The sequence below is a fragment of the Peromyscus maniculatus genome, chromosome 9, assembly GCF_049852395.1.
Source record: "Peromyscus maniculatus bairdii isolate BWxNUB_F1_BW_parent chromosome 9, HU_Pman_BW_mat_3.1, whole genome shotgun sequence".
Lineage (NCBI taxonomy): Eukaryota > Metazoa > Chordata > Mammalia > Rodentia > Cricetidae > Peromyscus > Peromyscus maniculatus.
The window spans coordinates 40,418,495-40,424,759 of NC_134860.1; the positions used below are offsets into that span (position 1 = coordinate 40,418,495).

At 50.4% G+C, this 6,265-nt stretch overlaps 1 long non-coding RNA gene across 1 annotated transcript; it reads left to right on the forward strand.

Annotated features, from left to right (window-relative positions):
- The first annotated feature begins 2,580 nt into the window (after positions 1-2,580).
- Positions 2,581-5,180, forward strand: LOC121832250 (uncharacterized). The gene is made up of 3 exons (XR_006075843.2): positions 2,581-3,165; positions 3,838-4,013; positions 4,781-5,180. It is a non-coding gene; the product is annotated as an uncharacterized LOC121832250 (long non-coding RNA).
- Positions 5,181-6,265: the final 1,085 nt, after the last annotated feature.

Below are 6,265 nucleotides of genomic sequence, written 5' to 3' on the forward strand. Positions count from 1 at the left end.
CTGACCGGCTCCCATACCATCCTCTGACCCATTTGTACAGGAGTCCTTCCTTGCCAGGTTATCTGCTCCATAGCTGCCACCAACCTGTTAGTCACTTGATCACTGGCATGGTTTTTGAATAGACTGTGGCAGATACCATGAAACTCATGGCCAGGGCTCTGTCTGCAATCTTGGGTACCCACTGGGGTCTGGGAATCTATCCTGCAGACAAGAGGAGATCCATGTGTCCATTCTTCTCCCTTCCTGAAGACTCTGCTCATCTGGCTTAACACAGTGTCCTTCCGGGTGGTCCTTCTCTTAGTGCGGTGCCTGGGCAGGGTGCTGGGATCTGAGTCTTCTCTCATCCCTCTGGCCCCAGCATTAGACTGCCCACTATTGCCATTGCTAGAAGCCACGCCATCTTCAGAGCTAACTCCCTGACACTGGACATTGCCTCTACATTATGTCCCCTTAATGCACCCTTGGGGAGGGTTCCAGCTGTTCCCTGCAAAGACTGCTGGGTCCATTACCCAGAGCATCAGGTTCCCACAGCAGCAGGAACAGAGCCTTAAGCAGGAACTAACTCTGTGGAGAGTGACACACAGTCACCCTGGCCCTGGAGCCACTCCAGCCCGGGGTTGGACAATGTCAAGATAGCAGAAACCCTGTCATACTACCAGGCACCCGTGAGACAAGTCACCTGTGCCTGCGTCTGTCCTGTTGAGGACAATGACAAGGAAGAAAGAAAAGGTTTCCTGTCTTACGACACCTTGCTGTCACAGAAAGGCCTATCAGTTCAGAGTGTGATCCTCCTGCCTCCGAGCAGAAAGCCATTCATGTCAAAGGCCCTTGGAGCAGGAGACAATTTGCTAAGTTGTGTGTCCCAATCCTACCCGGGTTCTCTTCAAGTATTGTATCATTCCAATCTGTGTGCCCTTGGGCCAGTCACCGAACCTTAGTGTGACCAACTCATCCCAAGTTTCCTGGAGTCATTCTGGGGAAGCACCACACCCAAGACCCCTAGTAGTCCTAGGAACTGTTGGACAATTCCTAGCCTTCCCCGACTCAGCCTCCCCATACAAGGAGCAGGTCTGCTCACAGGTCCTCACAGGGACCAAGTGTTTCATTCCAAGGTGGCGTTGAAGGGGACATGGAGTTCCCAGCTCCTGAGAGTTCTAGGTCTGGCACCTAGAGCGATCTGTTAATATTCTGATCCACCCCTTGAAATCCTACCCCTCGGTACCACCTTGTGTCCTGACGTAAAAGCCTCATTCTAAGGAAAAACTCTCCCCCTCCTCTCTCTTCTGCTTTTCCTTGCATAAGGTGCACACCCTGGATATCTCTCTCTCTCTCTCTCTCTCTCTCTCTCTCTCTCTCTCTCTCTCTCTCTCTCTCTCTCTCTCTCTCTCCACCCCCCTACCATGCCCACATGGCATGCATCTGCCCATCCCACCACTGCATCTACCCAGCATATTTCCCTGCCCGCGTGCGTGGGAAACCCTGCTCAGTAATTCATAACATTGGCACCCAATGTCACCAGGCCATCCCACTGCTTTCTCCTGCCCACTGGCAGTCCGATAGGCTCTGGGATCCTGTACCACTGGGGGATTCTCGGTAAGAGTCCTCCCTTCCCTTCTGGTCATTTTCCCACAGGTGAGGATTTGTCTCATTTTCTCGCTGGTACCGTGTGTCTTTTGGGCTCTGAGCCCCTCAGCCCCGTCCCTGTGTGCCGGCATACAGAGATGCTTGTGCCCACTCAATTCCACAGCCCATAGCCTTTGTGACGACGGTCCATTGGCTGTCTTGCGCCATTATCGTTGGCCCTTGCTGACCCCCTGGGATGCCGGAGGTCAGTCCGCTGGGCCTTATACCTCATTGTGGGAAATTGCGCCCTTGCCTCCCGCCCCGCCCTTGCTCCCTTGCCTCCCGCCCCGCCCGTGCGCCCCACCACTGCCACTGACCCATGGCATGGATTCTGTAGCTCGGTTCCTCTGCAGCTGCTCGCTCCATGCCGCAGCCTGGGGGGGGGGGTCCCTCTCTCCCGCCTGGCTGCACTGCTACTTCTCCATCTTTCTTTCACAAAGTCCATTTCCTATGTGCGAATGGAAATGTAGGATTGATATGGCCATCTATAGTTATTTCTGACTTTTTTGTTTGTTTGTTTGTTTTGTTTTTCGAGACAGAGTTTCTGTGTGTAGCTTTGGAGCCTGTCCTGGAACTACTCTGTAGCCCAGGCTGGCCTTGAACTTACAGAGATCCACCTGGTTCTGCCTCCTGAGTGCTGGGATTTAAGGCGGTGCACCACTACCACCTGGCCTGACTGACTTTTAAATGCTTTAATTTATCTGTTCAGTTTATTAAAACAACAACAACAACAAACCCACATGAACACATGGTCAGGTGCCATATTTGGTAGGGACCATCATGTGATCAGATGGTGCCATCTTAAATAAAGGCAACCACATGGTCTAGCTGCCATCTTGGCTAAGGTCAAAATAGGCAGGTCATATGACCTCACCACCATCTTTACTAAGGGCAGCATGGGCAGGGCACCCAGTGCTCAGGCCATGGGTACCGGCCTTGGCCTGGCATTCCCCAGCTGCCTCTCTCAGGCTCCAGCCGTCTGGGCGGGGCAGGAGTCCAGTCATGGCCTGCAGCACTCATGTGGGCAGGACCCAGAGATGTATGCGCTCCCCTCCAGGGCATCAGCAGAATCACATGCAGGTGATATCATTATATTAAGATTTTAAATTTAAATTTCAGATTTTAACATTAATACAATTCTGATACACTTTGGGTCACAAGCTCAGGATTTTAAATTTTCCTTGGGTACTCATTACCTGCTTTTCCGTGATATGGATTTCAGTACTGATTGGTAATACTAATTTATCTAAAACTTTTATTTTTTCCCCCTTCATCTGTCTATTTCTGAGGATGGTATTTCTCTCCCACCTGGTCTCCCTTTCCCAATCACTAAGACCATGGGCCAAAAGGCTCCAAATAAGTTCATAAATTTTAACTCCCATCTCTAGTCTATATCTCAGCAGGCTGGCAGACACATCGGAGCAGCAGCATGGACCACAACCTGCAGCGCTTTCCCTGCTACAGATGTCATCAGAGATTCTTGTCTGTGTGACGTGGACCCCAGCCCAGCCAAACATCATTGTTCCCTGCCTCTACAGCCAGGTCAGATGACCACATGCCTGGGTTCCCTCCTTACCTTTAACTAGCCAGAGTGCTCCTGACTACCGGGGCCCTGTTTCAGCTTGAAGCAGCTATGGAGAATTCATCGTCCTGTGCTCCCTGTTCCCAGGACAGGCTGGAGGGCTGAGTTAGAGATGGAAACCCTGGCACAGAGTCCACCAAGAGGGTCCTTTTCCTTTTCTCCGAGTTGGGCTGCACCCCGACTCACAAGCCCCTTTCTCCTCTTCTCATTCAGCCTTGGGATCTTTCCCTGTCACTCTTCTTTGCCTTCTCAGGAGACAGCTTAAGGAATAATTATTTCTATATAAGTCATCCAGGATTATAATCTGACTGTACTCAAAGGTCAGAACTACAGCTACAGGGCCTTAAATATGGTAATAGATTCAGATATCACTGCCAACAGTTTAAAGAATGTCCCTCCTTACTCGAGGTCTATTCAGGCTTAGGAATGTGAGCCTCCCTGTCCTTGCTAACGTCATTAAGCTGTAACTAACTGAGAAACCTGTATATTCCGATTTAAGTCATATATATGCTCGCAAAGTTATAAATATATCTATCAGATTTTGTTCCCCCAGTCCTCAAACACCTGCAGCAATCTGATAATACGGCATTTAATATATGATATGATTTAATATGGCCTTTTTTATGATAAAGAGACATGTCAGCTCCTGGCAACATCCTGTGTCTCCTCCAAGAAGATAGATGGCCTCAGAAAAACTTCTACCCAGAAGCTCATGGCAAGGGTGGCCATGCAGCAAAAAGCTGAGATCCTGTCCAGACTGAATAAGTGGAACAATGGAGGACCGATTGCCCCATACTGCAAAGTCAAGGTGGGTCAGTCTCCAAATTTCTACTCCACAGGAAAAAATCTGTCAGATCTTCTGGGCCTATCAGCTGAACAAGTGTTGCCTTTGGGGCTATTGTCCCCTGCCCCAATTACCACAGAGACTTGGGATTGCTGCCTAGGTAGCTGGAAAGCTGTCTTACTCCTTAAATTTATCCTTCTCAGATCTGATGGTGTTTGGTGACTAGGGTATCAGTTTAACAGCCCCAATCCTAAGATTTTATATATATGTTCTCCAATTACAGACAGGAATGTCTCATTCACAGACTTCATGGTACAGTATAGACCAGTTTCAGATATAACTCCAGAAGTTCAAAGTTTTAATGTTGATAAATACAGCTTTGATAAACTGATAGAACATTGACTACAAAGAGTTCTTAGGACTCCTTAAATGCATTTTTAACCCTTTTGCCTTGATGTAAATCCATTCCAGCTCTCTTACAGATACCTACAGGCTCCTGGGAAAAATTCCACTACTGCATCAAGAAATATGGTCTGAAGGGTTTGGGGATTTAGCTCAGTGGTAGAGCGCTTGCCTAGCAAGTGCAAGGCCCTGGGTTCGGTTCTCAGCTCCGACAAAAAAAAAAAAAAAAGAGATCTGGTCTGATGAAAACTAACACTCTCCAGAGCCCATTTCTGACCTCACCTATTTTTTGAGCATATTTTGCAGATTCATTGTTCTTGCCTGACCTCCAGAGAAATGGCAGATGCCATGGTTTCTATACCCCTGATTTGGAATGCCATTCCTCCCAGGCTCCTGGAACACCACTGCTGCAACCTGCCTCCTCAGGGAATGTTCCTGAGATCTTCCGCCATGTGTGACTCCCGGTTCCCTCCTCTCCACTTTGCCCCTTGTCAGATTGAAGTATCCTTGAGAATTCAGCACCCTTGTTCCCCCACTTGCTCCCATAACTCACCTCTTTATAGTAATCAAAACAGAGGAATGCTACCATTCTGACCCGCCCCTTGAAATCCCACCTTTGGTGCCACCCCGCGTCCTGATGTAAAAGCCTCATTCTAAGGAAAAACTCCTCCCCTGTCTCTCTCTCTTCTGCTTTTCCTCCCATGAGGTGCACACCCTCAACCTCTCTCTCCTCTCTCTTTCTCTCTCTTTCCTATCATCTCTTTGCTTCATCTCTCTATTATAATAAACCTTCCACATGGATGCAGTGTCTGGGTTGTGAATTACTGGCTGCCGCTGCCACCATGGCCACAGGGCATGTATCTGCCCAGCTCACTGCTGCACCTGCCCAGTATGTTGCCCTGCATGCACAGGATACCCTCGGGGTCCCATCCCCCCACCCCCACCCCCATGCACGCAATAATTCGTAACACCATCTCTAACATCCGCTGTTTGCATCTGATCACAAGCAGCTTATTTGGGAGCCAACTGGAACCACAGAATTACAGAAGAGTTGAAAGTGATTCACAGAATAGCAGCAAGCAGGTGGCTGCTGCGGGCAGCCAGATCAGTTCCCCTGTAAGGCTGGGGAAAGTGTGCCTCCTGAGACAGCCTCTGCTGGGGAAATGAACAGGGTCTGCTCAGGGGGTGCAGAGGCGCTAACTCCCAGCTTTGTGGCCTGGAGGCCCGCAGAGCACATGGGAATGGATGGTGGATCCATGGTGGGCACTGCCAGCGTCAGCCATGACCCCCCTAATCGCTCACACAAGGTGAAGGAGGCGTGGCAGCAGAGGGAATGCCCGCCCAGGTGTGTGTGTTGGGGGGGGGGGAGGTGCCGCAAGGCAGGTGAGGAGAAGGGGTGTTGCGTGAACCACTTAGAAGAACCTCGGAACGGAACGTTGAGACCCAGATGGAGGAATGATCAAGAGTGGAGAGGCCTGAGCAAGAGAAGGAAGTAAGGGAAGAGAAGAGAGGAGTGGATGGGAGGCCCCGAGAGTGGGGAAGGAAGAGGTGACGAGGGGAGAGAAGAGCTTGAGGAGGAGCCAGGGTGACCAGAGGACCTTCATCACAAGCCAGGCGCGGTGGCCATGCTTGCCATCCCAGCACTGGCCGTGTGCAGACGTGAGGACCGGAGTTTAAGGTCATCCCTGGCTACACAGTGAGTGGGAGGCCAGCCTGGGCTACATGAGACCCTGTTTCAAAAATTGAAAGAGGGAAGGAAGGGAGAGAAGAGGGAGGGATGAGGAGAGGGCCGGGGGTTCGACCCAGAGGATGAAAGCATGTCCAGCAAGCACAAGGCCCTGGCTTCCAACCCCAGTGTGGCAAAACCTGAAAAA